The sequence below is a fragment of the Lepus europaeus genome, chromosome 9, assembly GCF_033115175.1.
Source record: "Lepus europaeus isolate LE1 chromosome 9, mLepTim1.pri, whole genome shotgun sequence".
Lineage (NCBI taxonomy): Eukaryota > Metazoa > Chordata > Mammalia > Lagomorpha > Leporidae > Lepus > Lepus europaeus.
In genome coordinates this window covers 123,618,149-123,632,454 of record NC_084835.1, presented here as the reverse complement: position 1 = coordinate 123,632,454, position 14,306 = coordinate 123,618,149, and the positions used below count along the sequence as shown (strand labels likewise).

Genomic DNA, 14,306 nt, shown 5'->3' with positions numbered 1-14,306 from the left:
GACACTCTTGGCTCCTGGCTTTGGTCTGGCCCAGCCCTGGCTGTTGCAGCCACTTAAGGAGTGAACCAGCAGATGTAAGATACCTCTCCTCAAGCTGAATCAGAAGTCGAGCATCCAGGACTGGAATCAGCACTCTGATCCGGAATGTTGTCATTGTAAGCAGCAGCTTAAGCCACGGTGCCACAATGCCAGCCCCAAATACAGATCATTCCTGTCACCCCAAATATTTCCTTGCTCTAGTAGTTTGCTGGTAAATATTTATCGACTCTTTAGAAAAAGTGCTACATGTTTAACTTTTATTTATTTAACATATTAATAACTTGACATTTTAAAATGTAAATTATAAATTTTATTGATATAAAAGATGTGTTATATACTTTATAAGTATTAAAATTTATGATATTCTCATTTCTAGATTCCATACAACCAAAAAAAGTTCCCTCTCTCTTTCTCTCTCTCTGTCTCTCCCTCTCTCTGTAACTCTGCCTCTCAAATAAATCTTAAAAAAAAAAAAGACTGAAGTGACAGCCCCTGCCTGTGTCCAGACTTGTGGTCTGGCTTATGGATTACATACCTGATGGCCCTCAACCTGTGGGAGCCAACTCCTTGAAATAAATCCCCTGATGGATAGGTGGATGGATGGATGGATGGATGGATGGATGAATAGGGAGATAGGTAGGTAGATGGACAGGTGGATAGGTAAGTGGGTAGGTGGATAGATGGGTGGATGGATGGATGGGTGGATGGATGGATGGGTAAATGGACAGATGGATAGTAGGTGTGTGGATGGATGGATAGGTAGGTAGGTAGGTGGACGGACAGTTGGATAGTAGGTGGGTAGATGGGTGGATGGACAGGACTTGAGGGTTCTGTTTCACTGAAGATCCCTGATGGACACGTCTCCCATTCTATGACAGTAATGAATCTACATATCACATTTGGAGGGTTTTGTGAGGACAAAGCCCTGTGAATATTTTGACTTAATGAACAGATTCTCTGTGTCATAATGTTAGTTCTCTAACAAGTTATCTAGGTCACTCCAGCAGCCAGAAGAATCAAGACAGCTTCCAAATTGTCCCTTGTTTTTGCAGAATGTAACTTTCAAGCTCTGATACACTGGGGCCAGAGTTGTGGTACAGCAGGTTAAGCCACCGCCTATGATGCCAGCATCCCATAGGCGTGCCAGTTCAAGTCCTAATGGCTCCACTTCTGATCCAGCTCCTTACTAATGTACCTGGGAAAGCAGTGGAAGATGGCGTGAGTGCTGAGGCCCCTGCCACCCACAAGGGAGATCTGGATGGAGGTCCAGGCTCCTGGCTTCAGCCTGGTCCAGACCTGGCTGTTGCAGCCATTTGAGGAGTGAACCAGTGGATAGAAGATGGCTCTCCCCCTACCCTCACACCTCTCCCACTCTTTGAAACTCTGTCTTTCCAACAAGTAAATTGTTTTGTAAACACTCTGGTGCATTGCTGTTCTTGTTGCTGTGGGTTTTCCTTAGCTGAGTCAAACTGTCCAGCAGAACGGACACCGGCAGCACAGAGCCAGGGCTGCTCTTTGGTGCCCCCAGGAGCCTCAGGCTCCTCAGACTAACCAGCTGTGACTGCTACTTTTCTGCCAGCTTGATGGACACATTCAAGGGGACCTCGAAAAATCTGTGGAAACTGGAATTTAAAGAAAGGTTTATTTTGCTACAAAAACATTTCAAAATCCATGTATGTGAGGGGGTCTTCAAAAGTTTATGGAAATAAGTATTATGAAAAAAATTATTCATAGATTTCAAATTTCTGCATCAAAATAGACATCTTCTTTAAAATGTTTACATTTATTTATTTATTTAAGAGGCAGAGAAAGAGATCGCCCACCTCTTGGTTCACTCCCCGAATGCCCGCAGTGGCTGAGGCTGGACCAGGCCAAAGTCAAGTGCTGGGAACTCAGTCCAGATTGCCCACGTGGGAGGTGGAAACCCAACCAGGTGCACAGTAGCACAGAGCTGGACTTCAACCCACACATTCCCATAGGGGACACAGGTGTCCCAGCCAGTGGGTGAACCACTCTACCAAATGCCTGCCCTATAACCTTGCAAGTGTATCTTTCCACAAACCCCCTGAAGTGTGTATTCTGGAAGACGTTGAGAGGGGCTTAAGTGTATCCCTTGGCTCTGAGGAGATCTGTAGCCAAACAAATGCACTCCTTTCAAGAAGCAATTTCTTTTTTTAAATCTTTTTTTAAAGATTCATTTTATTTATTTGAAAGACAGACTTACAGAGAGGTAGAGACAGAGAGAGGTCTTCCATCTGCTGGTTCACTCCTCAATTGGCTGCAACAGCCAGAGCTGCGCCGATCCGAAGCCAGGAGCCAGGAGCTTCTTCCGGGTCTCCCATGTGGGTACAGGGGCCCAAGGACATGGGCCATCTTCTGCTTTCCTAGGCAATAGCAGAGAGCTGGATCAGAAGAGGAGCAGCCGGGACTAGAACCAACGCCCATATGGGATGCCTGCACTCAGGCCAGGGCTTTAACCTGCTGCGCCACAGCCGCCAGCCCCTCAAGAAGCAATTTCTCAGTTTCCTACCCAGGGTCTTCCTCCTTTCTCGCTGAAGCGGATGCGATTTGTCTGTATCTGAGCCAAGCAACCCCAGCTGGAATATTCAAAGCCTGGTTATGCCTTGGCTGAGGTGGGCTGTGTAGTTAGGCCTGTGGCTGCTACGCCCATATTGAACGTGTACAGATATTTTTCTTGTCCCTTAAACAATGTAGTATGACAACTAATTACATAGATTTACAATGTACGAGGTTTTATAAGCAATCAAGGTGATTTGAAGCACACAGATGGATAGGCAAAGACTGTGTCATTTTATATAGGGAATGTGAGCTCCCACATGGTATCTGAGGGGGTCCTAGAACCAGTATCTGCCTCACTGCCCAATCCAGGCATAAAGGTTCAAGTCAGGTGGCACCAACAAAAGGGCCTCACGTGTTCTGAACAGCTCTGCTTGAAAGCTTCCAGTAGTTTCTAGCCAGGTGGAAAAAAACAAAAAAAACACATTAAAATGGAAAGTGGAATTGAGGCCCTCCTCCAAGGAGCTGGGCGCTCCATTCCCTAGAAGGCAGAGGCACCAAGCGTTCGGATGTGGTGCCAGCCATAATGAAGACACATTGAACAGGAGACAAGCGCCTTCTGCACCCACTGCTCCTCACTCCACGCAGTGACCAGTGACTGTCCATACAGTGACATGTGACAGTGACTGGGCACTGCCACGTGGCAGGTGACAAGAGCCTAAATATATGGCATCTGTGATTTCACAAGGGCAGGACTTCACACATGGAGTTGTGAACAACTCAAAGTGAATGAGGGGACCTTGCCTTTGAAAGAAACCTTGTGGTTTTTCTTAATTATCTTCGTAAACATGGACTTTTGTGTGTTGGCTTTGCACCAAACAGAAAAGAATTCTGATAGAACGTGAACATAAGCTTGTCCCATCAGCCCACTGGTGTCCACCTGAAGTTAACATCACCCTCGCAACTCATAATTACTGCCCAAACTACCCTGCACGCATTTCCCCCTTAGAGAGCTTGCCTTTAACCTGGGGCGCTGGGAGATTCCGCAGGTTCATTCATCTCGATTTTATTCTATAACCACATTCCTTGTGCTTTCGCACACCCCTTCCTACTTCTTACTCACGACATCTTATGATTTTATTTTACACATGAGGAAGTGGTGCTTTGAGAGAACAGTGACTCATCCGGGAGGATGTGACCAATCAGACGAGGCCAGAAGTTACAAGTAGGTCAGTGTTTTTCCCCTTCTGAAGCCCGCTCCTATCATGCAGCCCTGGCTCCTGCCCTGGCTCCTCCCCAGCCACAAGCCCCCAGGGGATTCACTTCCCGCTGGCCCCCTGATTGGTTCCTCCCGTACCCAGCAGGGGATGGTGCTGCAGGTACCTCTCTGCTGGCTTTGCCTTTCAGGGTCCAGGAATACCTTGAGACTAGACAGGAGGGTGAGCCAGTGGAAACCGCCCGTCCGAGGAGTCCCAACTCTGCAGACCGCAGCTGGTTCCCTCTTACCCCTTAACCCCATGCAGTTTGCTGTCATCGCTTCTGAATCTTGTGCAAAGAGTGTGTGCGTGTGGGGGAGAACTTGCACTTCTCAGTAATCTCTTAGACACCCTGCAGGGCTAATTTGCATATCTCCTTTATTCATGTTTAAAGATGGTGGAGCGGTCAGCATTGTGGCATAGTGGTTTCCGCTGCTACCTGCAGTGCCAGCATCCCATATGGGCATTGGTTCCTGTCCCAGCTGCTCCAGTTCTGGTCCAGCTCTCTGCTCATGGCCTGGGAAAAGCAAGGGAAGATGGCCCAAGTGTTTGGACCGCTGCCACCCACATGGGAGACCCCGATGAAGCTCCTGGCTTCTGCTTGGCCCAGCCCTGGCCACTGCCACTGTCTGGAGAGTAAACCAGTGGATGGAGGATCTCTCTCTCTCTCCCTCTCTCTCTCTCTTTCTTTTCTTTTTTTCTTTGACAGGCAGAGTTAGTGAGAGAGAGACAGAGAGAAAGGTCTTCCTTCCGTTGGTTCACCTCCCAAATGGCCGCTAAGGCCGGCGCACTGCGCTGATCTGAAACCAGGAGCCAGGTGCTTCTCCTGGTCTCTCATGCAGGCGCAGGGCCCAAGGACCTGGGCCATCCTCCACTGCCTTCCCTGGCCACAGCAGAGAGCTGGACTGGAAGAGGAGCAACCAGAACAGAATCCAGCGCCCCAAATAGCACTAGAACCCGGAGTACCGGCACCGCAGGCAGAGGATTAGCCAAGTGAGCCAGGGCGCCGGCCTCTAACTCTTTCAAAATAAATAATTCTTTAAAAAAATATTTTAAAGGGGCCGGCATGGTGGCCCACTAGGTTAATCCTCCACCTGCGGTGCCAGCATCCCATATGGGCGCTGGGTTCTAGTCCCAGTTGCTCCTCTTCCAGTCCAACTCTCTGCTATGGCCCAAGTGCTTGGGCACCTGCACCCACGTGGGAGACCAGGAAAGAAGCTCCTGGCTCCTGGCTTCGGATCGGCGTAGCTCCGGCTGTGGCGGCCATTTGGGGAGTGAACCAACGGAAGGAAGACCTTTCTCTCTGTCTCTCTGTCTGTAACTCTACCTGTCAAATAAATAAATAAAAATATTTTCAAAATATCTTAAAAATTCACAGATGCAAAGACACCGAGGCTCGCAGAGTTAAGCTGCCAGGAAGCCACAGAGCAGCGACACAGCCCGTGTCTGGCCCATGCCCAGCCCATACCCATGTGGGACATGTGACCGTTGACAGAGCGCACGCATTCTTATGTCCACACCTCAGTGTGAGCCCAGCCTTCCAAGAAAGCCACCAACACCCTGAAGGGGCTTCTAGAATGTCTGGAACTGTCGCTTATGTTAACCCGAGCACACGTCCTGCTGCAGACGGGGGACGTTCTACTTCCTCTCTGCTGCGGCGCTCGTGTGTTTGGCTCTGGCTGTCAGGAGAGCATTTCTACCCAAGTTTCAACCCAGAGACAGCGACAAAGACAGCAGCCGGAAGCAGCAACCCCCGCCCTCCCCCGCGATGCCACCGGAGAGCATCTGAAACCAGGAGAACTTGGGCAAAAGCCAAAAAGTGCAGTCACTTCCGTTTAAACGCAGAAGTCCATGGATCTTGCCCCGGTTGGCCGGCGGGTTTGAACCACGCAGGCATTTCCCATCACTGGGGTTAGCGCAGCCGATGGTGACACCTGGCTCTCAGATGGGCACCGAACCCCCTCACTGTGGCTGTGGAGGGATGAGATTCCGACACACTCCCCACACAGCCCCTGCAACTCTGCGGCTGTCTACAGGAGGCAGGGGAGGGGCTCACACTGTGCGGGTCAGAGGGGCCCCAGACTGTGGGGAGAGAGGGGCTCCACCTTGTGGGAGGTGGGAGGGGTCTCACACTGGGGGTGGGAGGGGCTTCACCTTGTGTGAGGTGGGGGGGGTCTCACACTGTGGGTGGGAGGGGCTCCACCTTGTGTGAGGTGGGGGGGGTCTCAGACTGTGTGGGGTGGGAGGGGTCTCACACTGTGGGGTGGGGGGGGCCTCAGACTGTGTGGTGTGGGAGGGGCTCACACTTTGTGGGGTGGGAGGGGTCTCACACTGTGTGGGTCCGAGGGGTCCCAGACTGTGGGGTGGGGTGGGGTCTCACACTGGGGTGGGAGGGGCTTCACCTTGTGTGGGTCAGAGGGGTCTCACACTGTGTGGTGAGGGGTCTCACACTGTGGGTGGGAGGGGCTCCACCTTGTGTGAGGTGGGGGGGTCTCAGACTGTGTGGGGTGGGAGGAGCTCCACCTTGTGTGGGTCAGAGGGGTCTCACACTGTGTGGTGAGGGGTCTCACACTGTGGGTGGGAGGGGCTCCACCTTGTGTGAGGTGGGGGGGTCTCACACTATGTGGGGTGGGAGGGGTCTCGCCCTGTGGAGAGGTGGGAGGGGTCTCACACCAGGGTGGGGGGCTCTCACACTGTGGGGTGGGAGGGGTCTCGCCCTGTGGGGTGGGAGGGGCTCGCCTTGTGGGAGGTGGGAGGGGTCTCACACTGGGGAGGGGGTCTCACACTGTGGGGAGGTGGGGGTGGTCTTGGAGTTGTCTCGGGAAGGCTGCTCTTCGGACGCTGGCGCTGGGGCACCGTCCAGGACCCGCGTCAGAGGGGTGGGCTGGGAGTCCCCTGCCCCAGTGCTGGCTGCTGGCCCGGGAACCAGAGGGCCCCGGCCGCGGTCCACTCCGCACTGCGCGGGCCCCAGCCTCCGCGGGGGGACGGACGCCACTCCCGCGATCCAGTCCGGCCAGGACGCTCGGTCTGGCTCCTGCCCCCGGGAGCGAGCTCGGGGTCGGGAAGCCCCGCGGGGCTGTGAGCCACGTCCACAGGGCGGTCACGAGGCGAGCGCGCCCTGGGCGCCGGCGTCCGGCCTGCACCTGCGTGGCCGCGCGGGAGCACGTGCCGGCCCGCGGAGCCCCGCGCCGCGCGGGCTCGGGGCCACGCAGTTCCGGGGAGCGCGGGGCGGCGGCCGCTGATCACCTGGCGCGCAGGAAGCCCGCGGGCGGGGCGGGGAAGCGGGGTGCGCGCCCGCGCCTGGGAGCGCCGCCCGCGAGCACGCGCCTGCGGCCCGGGACCCCGCGCTGCCCGCGCCCGCAGCCGCCGGAGTCGAGCGGGGAGCACGGCTGGGGCCCCGCGGCGGCCCTCGGCCCGGAGCGCGAGCGCACGGCAGGTGGGTGACCCTCGCGGGAGCGCGACCCGGAACCGGGGCCCCCGCCGGCCCGGGAGCGCGCAGGGGGCCGAGCAGGTGGGATGGCCGGGCGGCCTGGGGACCCGACTTCGGGTGCCCAGCCCCGTGGCCGCTGCGTGCGGGTGTAGACGCCCGTCTGCGGCGGCGAGGGCTGCCACCCGACGGGTTTCCAGGCGTGGACCTCGGCCGGCCTGGGGGCCCCGGCGTGGCGGAACCGGGTGCGGGTGGAGGTGGGGAGGAGGTCCGGGGTGCGAGCTGAGCGCGGCGGCGGGCGGGTGGCCGGGGGTCCGGGGGTCCGGGCTGGCTCGCGGGCCTTCCTCGCGCCGTACCCGCGCGGGGTCCGCGCCCGCCCCTCCCCCAGGGCAGGTGCAGTTTCCCTCTGAGCCCCGAGGGCGGCGCCCAGAGGCCGGTCCGGCTTCCGCCTTCGCGGGGCCCACCTGCCTGCCCCGGCAGCCCCCTCGCGTCTCGGCTTTGGGGGCCCCGGGTGGACCGGCCTCGGCGCCCTGTTGGGGAAGCTGGGGGTTGGGGGAGCCGGGAGCTCCTCTGGGGCCCCTGGTGGGGCGCTGGCGGGGAGCGGCTCTTTGGGGCCCTCGTTGTGCTGCAGGTGGGGCCGCCCGCGCTGGGCCTGGCGGTGCCGGGAGCGCAGGTGCTCCGGGTGCCTGGGAACAGAGCTCATTACAGTCGAAGGCTCGCCTGTTGCCACCTGCGTTTCTTGGAGCCTGGGTGCCCCAGCCCAGGGAGGGTCCCCAGGTCGGGAGGCCGCTGAGCTGGCGTCTCTGCCCCCCCAGGCGGGGCCTCGGCCGCAGGAGCCACAGAGCCCAGGTAGAGTGGCAGGGGGGCACACTGACCCCCAGGACATGGCTGCTCGGATTGGACCACTTGTGATCCGCGGGCAGGGCAGCCCTGGGTGCAGGCCCGCCTGCAGGGTGTTTTGAAGGTCCCTGTGTGCCTCAGGCCGCCTGCTGGCTTTGCCTCTCTCGTTACCGCCTGCCCTGTAGTGTTTCGCCTTGGTGTTCCCCCTGTGGTCAGTGACACGATGCTGGTGTCAGCGAGCGCTGAAGACCGGAAACCAGGCCTTCTCGCGAGGTTCCTGCTCCCCTCTGAGTTGTTAAGTGTTAGCTGAGCTGTTTTGTCCGGGAGTCTGGGTCTGGATTCTTTACAAACGGGGCGCACTTAGGGGAGAGGCGCTGCCCTGTGCCTTCTCTGCCTCAGCCGGGGCTGACCCTCGCCTGACCAGTGAGCGGGCTCTGCTGACAGCTGTGTGTCTCCCCTGGGAACAGACATCTGCTGTCACCCCCCTTGCTAGTTTTGTAACCTTGCTGGACAGAAAAATCACACGTGGTGCGCGTAAGTGACCCCAGGGCCGGGAGGACCCCGTCCCGGGAGCAGCCTGCCCTGTGTGGCCTGGGTGACCACCCGCTGTCTGCGTTGGCTGTCCTCTCCTTGGCCTCCTGGGTTGTCTAGAGAACAGAGTATTTGGATGGCTCCCGCGTGGTGTTAAGTGAATTGTCTGCGTGCGATCGGATGCTTGGGGTGTTCTGTTCACCCCCTCTAAAGGAAGCCCCGGCAGAGAGCTCGCTGCTTGTTGGCCTCTGAGCGGTGGGGCACACTCCTGCCGCAGGCAGGCCTCACCCAGACGAGCTGACCAGAGGGACAGGCGCGTTCCTGACCTACTGCGAGGAATGAGCTTGTGCACTGCGGGCCTCAGGGCAGGACAGAGCAGGCGGGGTCTCCCGCAAACGGCAACCCGTGTAACTGCGTGTGTGTTTGGAACCGCTGGGACTGCGCCGTCATTAAAATGTGGCTGTGTACCCAGTGGCGAAGATGCCCGTGTCCCACAGTCGGTTCTTTCCTGCCCCGGCCCTGACTCCAGGTGTGTGCTGGTGTACAGCGCAGGAGGCAGCCATCATGGTCGGGTGATCGGGTCCCTGCCAGTTACCGGGTTGAAACCCGCATTGCATTCCCGGCCCTACAGCCTGGGCCCCTGTCTGTTGTGGGCATTTGAGGAGTGAGCCAGTGGATAGGAGCTCTGTCCCTGTGTCTGCCCAGTCTGTGGGTGTGGGTGTGGGTGTGGGTGTGGGTGTGGTCTCTGCCCCTCAAACAAATACATAAGCGTAGTTCTAAGTGTTAAGTTATCCTGGACTCAGTGAGGGGGTGTGAGACGCTGTTATGATAAACAGGAGACTGTCTGCAAACTGAGAATAAACAGAGCTGTGTGATGTCCACATCTGGAAGACACAAAGCTCTGTAAACGTCGGTGATCATAAGCAAGCCACCGTGGAGTGAAATCTGGGCCTGCACAAGCTGCGCGGCGTGGACGGTAAAGGCCACCAGTGGACTGACAAGGCCCACAGAGGACCTCAGCCGCGGATAACCAGGGGCGGAAAACCGGAGCGGCAGTTAGAACACGTCCGCGCACATCCTGTGCCAGTTTTAAATCCTGACTTGGCTAAGCAGGAAAGAAGCAGGGGTGACTCTCAGTGTGTCCATAGGAATCCCCGCTGCAGGGGCCGTCCACCCAGCCAGACACAGTGGCACCCTGGGACCCACGAGGTTCACTTCCAGGCACATCCGTCCTCGTGGGAGCCTCGGGCAGGGCTGGAGCAGGTCGCGTGCTCACCAGTTTGCGATCACTGTAGATGCACAGGCGCATGCAACAAACCCCAGAGATGCCACGTGCCCCCCACTAGGTTCCTGCAGTGCCACCATCTTGGAGAACTCGGTTCAGGCTGACAGGCAGGAGGCCAGCGTTGATGCAGGCCCTTCTCCTCGTGTAGATCTCAGCAGTGTGTGCGTGAGTGTCCTTGCTGTGTCACTGTCACCCATGGCGAGCCATGTGACAGCCAGTCTGCAGGGCGGCTTCCTCCCAGGACGCCTCCTGGGTCCCTTGATGGAGTCAGCGCCCTGCACCGTCCCGCCCTGAACTCTGGAAACCACCGTCTGTTCCTCATTTTCTGTAGCTTCGTCACTTCAAGGGTACGCTCTGCTCACGCTGTGTGGCTCTCTTCCTCACTGAGCTCAGCTCCCTTGACACGCGCCGAGCCGGCGGTCGACCTGAGGTTCATCGCGTGTCGCTGAGCTGGGCTGTACTGTGGATGGGCCCTCCCTCGGAAGGGCACTGGATTCTCGCAGCTTTGAGCTTTTGCAGGTACAGCTTCTGCGCCTCCATGCACAAGTTTGTTTCACTGCTCTCGGTAAATCCCCGAGGGTGGAGTTGCTGAGTTGTAGGGGACGGACACGGATTGTGTAATAGACTGTCAGCCCTTGTCCGGGATGGCCGTGCCATTGTACACCCTCACCAGCGTGGCGTGAGTGGCCCGGATCCCACGGCCCGCGTGCTTTTGGTGTCGCTGCTCTGTTGAGGGTGTGGAGTTAGCTCCTCGTGGATGCAGCCCTCCGTGCCTCGTGGCGGGCGAGGCGAGGGGCCTCCCGTGTGGTCGCCTGCCACCTGCAGACCCTCGGAGTCTGCTCCTGTCTTCCGCCCCCTTTCCAGATGCCCTGTCACTGGTTTCGGTGTTGGCTGTGGACTCTCAGTAGCAGCACTTCCTGCTCTGTCTGCCACTTCGTCCTCTCCACCGGCTCTGTCGCAGAGGGGGCGTTTTTCCTTCCGATGGGTTCTACCTTATTAATGCCCCCTCCCTGGGTTGCGATCTTTGGTGGGCGTCTGGGAGCTCTTTGCCTGGCCCATGGTCCCAGGAGATTTGGCTGTTTTCTTATGCGAGTTGTATAGGGTCACACTCCACACCTCAGCCTGTCGTGCGTCTGCAGTTAAGTGGAGGGTTTTTGTGCGGCTTGGCTCGTTCTGTCCAGTCGCTCCAGGACGTATTGAGGAGGTGACCCCTCCTCCATGCTTTACACTTGGCCTCTGAGAGGTCAGTTCTGCACACTTTTGGGGTGCCGCTGGTCTGCGTCAGCCTGCCTGGCTGCAGCGGCTGCTCAGGTACGGCAAGTGCGCCCCAGGATTCTTCTCGCTCTCTCCTGTCCTTCACCCAGCTTCTTGTGCAGTTGAAACCCAGCAGAGTTGGGAAACCTGCCAGCAAAGCAAACCCAGAGCCACGTCCGCCGTGCAGGAGGGCATGCACAGTTACTGCAGAGAGAAATCAGTGGCCTCGGCGTGCGAGGTGCTGGGCCAGGCGTGGCAGGGACGGCCTCGGCGTGCGAGGCGCTGGGCCAGGCGTGGCAGGGGACGGCCTCGGCGTACGAGGTGCTGGGCCAGGCGTGGCAGGGGACGGCCTCGGCGTGCGAGGTGCTGGGCCAGGCGTGACAGGGGACGGCCTTGGCGTGCGAGGCGCTGGGCCAGGCGTGGCAGGGACGGCCTCGGCGTGCGAGGCGCTGGGCCAGGCGTGGCAGGGGACAGCCTCAGCGTGCAAGGTGCTGGGCCAGGCGTGCAGGGGACGGCCTCGGCGTGCGAGGCGCTGGGCCAGGCGTGGCAGGGACGGCCTTGGCGTGCGAGGTGCTGGGCCAGGCGTGGCAGGGACGGCCTCGGCGTGCGAGGCGCTGGGCCAGGCGTGGCAGAGACGGCCTCGGCGTGCGAGGCGCTGGGCCAGGCGTGGCAGGGACGGCCTCGGCGTGCGAGGCGCTGGGCCAGGCATGACAGGGACGGCCTCGGTGTGCGAGGCGCTGGGCCAGGCGTGGCAGGGAACCTCAAGGGAAAGCAGGTATAGACTTTGTCCTCAATGTGCTGATGGTTTTATTAGGGAGTCTAGAGTCCACAGATAAGTTCCCCAAGGCAAAAGGTTGGCCCAAGCCCTGCCTTGCATCCAGACAGACCCCTGCCGGTCTTCAAAGTCTCTAAGAGGGTTCCCATATGAGTGCCAGTTGGAGTCCCGGCTGCTCCACTTCCGGTCCAGCTCTCTGCTGTGGCCTAGGAAAGCAGTGGAAGATGGCCCAAGTCCTTGGGCCCCTGCACCCACAAAGGAGGTCCCAGTGGAGTTCCTGCCTCTCGGATTTGTTTTGGCCCAGAGACAGCTGTTGTGGCCGTTTAGAGAGTGAATCAACAGATGGAAGATCTCTCTCTCGATCTCTCTCTCTGTAACCCTACCTTTCAAATAAATCCTTTGAGAAATCTAAGAAGACAGTTGCTCCTGGAGAGGCAGTGTAGCTGGTTTTAATCAAGAGTGAGCTGCAAAGTTGTATTCCCCTCTCACTCAGTTCCCCATCCAGGTCTCCTGCAGCTCCCCGGGCCGTGCCCGGGATATTGCGGGGATTCCCAGTTCAAGGTTGTGCAGGCTACACGGCCTGCAGTCGCATCCTCACCCTGGACCCCACTCCCCGGCCCACCCCCGGCCCACCCCCGGCCCAGCTTGGAGAAGGGGCTGCTGCCTTCTGCAGCTTAGGCAGTGTTTTGCACACCAGAGCTTGGAAAGTTCCGTCCCGTCCTCGCGTGCTGCAAAAGGTTGAAACCGCTTCATTCGCGGTGGAGCCTGCTGCCGGCCTGGGCCTGGTGTTGGCTACACAAGCAGATGGGGGGCGGTTCTGCCAGTTCCGCTCATTCTCACTCGTGTCTGTGCCACCAGCGCCCGGCGTACACAGCAGTCAGGTGTCCAGCGCGGGCTGTAGTGGCCTGGAGCCAGCAGGAACGGGGATGTGGTTCACTCGGCCTGAAAGCGTCCGATCAATTAAGTCAGTGAGTTCAAAAAGAAGCACAGATGACCGTCATGTGTTACAGGAGCCGGGTCTCGTGTGGGGAGGGAAAGTGTGCTTTGGGCGTTTATTCTGGTTCTTTCCCGAGTGCCCTGGGCTTGCTCGAGACCGGGATTGAGCCCCAGCCGCGTTGCCTTCCTGGAACCGTGAAGAAGAGGGAGTGAGTTCTGTGGCAGCCTTCACGGCTGTGCGGCGCCGTCCGTCCCTTCACGCTGCGGGGCTTGGCGGCGCTGTCTCGTCCCGACGCCATTCTCCTGTCGAGACTTATGTTTGGAGAGTGGATTTAGACCGGATGTCCAGAGCTCGCCCTGCCGGCTGGAAGCTGTCACGTGGTGGGACAGAGGTGTGTGTTGACACACGCCGAACGCCACGTCTCCAGCTGCGTCTGGTCATGGCCCCGACGCCCAATGAGCTGTGCGTACAGGAAAGGACTTCAGAGAGTTCGTGGACCGAGTTCACTTTGGTGCAGAAACATCTTGAAACCCAGGCACATGAGGTCTTGAAAATGTTACTGAAAATGTGCATTGTGAGGAAACTGTGCAGGACTCCAATGCCCACGCACACCAGGGTCGTCACAGCACGTATGAAAACTCTATTAAGATGGTGCATGGATTTCAAAAATATGTCCCATAGAAATAAATTTATCTTTTAATTTTGCTGCAAACTTTTTTACACTTGATCTTAGCCAAAAGGCCGAGAAGCGATGCAAAGTTTTTTTTTTAAAGATTAAGTTTTTTTTTTTTTTTTTTAATTTTTGACAGGCAGAGTGGACAGTGAGAGAGAGACAGAGAGAAAGGTCTTCCTTTTGCCGTTGGTTCACCCTCCAATGGCCGCCGCGGTAGCGCGCTGCGGCCGGCGCACCGCGCTGTTCCGATGGCAGGAGCCAGGTGCTTATCCTGGTCTCCCATGGGGTGCAGAGCCCAAACACTTGGGCCATCCTCCACTGCACTCCCTGGTCACAGCAGAGAGCTGGCCTGGAAGAGGGGCAACCGGGACAGGATCGGTGCCCCGACCAGGACTAGAACCCGGTGTGCCGGCGCCGCAAGGCGGAGGATTAGCCTGTTGAGCCACGGCGCCGGCCAGATTAAGTTTTTATTTATTTGCAAGGCAGAGGCACAGAGAGAGAGGGAGAGACAGAGAGGTCTTCTATCTGCTGGTTCACTCCCCAGATAACCACCAGCCAGGTCTGGGCCAACCAAAGCCAGGAGCTTCTTCCGGGTCAAATACTTGGGCCCTCCTCCACTGCTTTCCCAGGTGCATTAGCAGGGAGCTGGATTGGAAGTGTAGTAGTCGGGATTCAAACCAGCGCCCACATGAGATGCTGGTGTGCCTGTGGTGGCTTTACCTGCTGTGCCACTGCACTGGCCCCCTGCACGAGCTTTTAAAAGTACTGTGTG

At 57.9% G+C, this 14,306-nt stretch overlaps 1 protein-coding gene and 1 non-coding gene across 3 annotated transcripts in view; one reads left to right on the top strand and one right to left on the bottom strand.

Annotated features, from left to right (window-relative positions):
* The first annotated feature begins 7,143 nt into the window (after nt 1-7,143).
* The window catches only part of MBP (myelin basic protein), a 97,144-nt gene continuing 89,981 nt past the window's right edge, over nt 7,144-14,306 (top strand). For both annotated transcript variants that reach the window (XM_062201822.1, XM_062201823.1), the window contains exon 1: nt 7,144-7,248. The gene's annotated coding sequence lies outside the window, so the exon portion shown is untranslated. The remainder of the gene's footprint in view (nt 7,249-14,306) is intronic.
* LOC133767398 (U2 spliceosomal RNA) lies at nt 13,422-13,614 on the bottom strand. Its single transcript, XR_009866874.1, has one exon. It is a non-coding gene; the product is annotated as a U2 spliceosomal RNA (small nuclear RNA).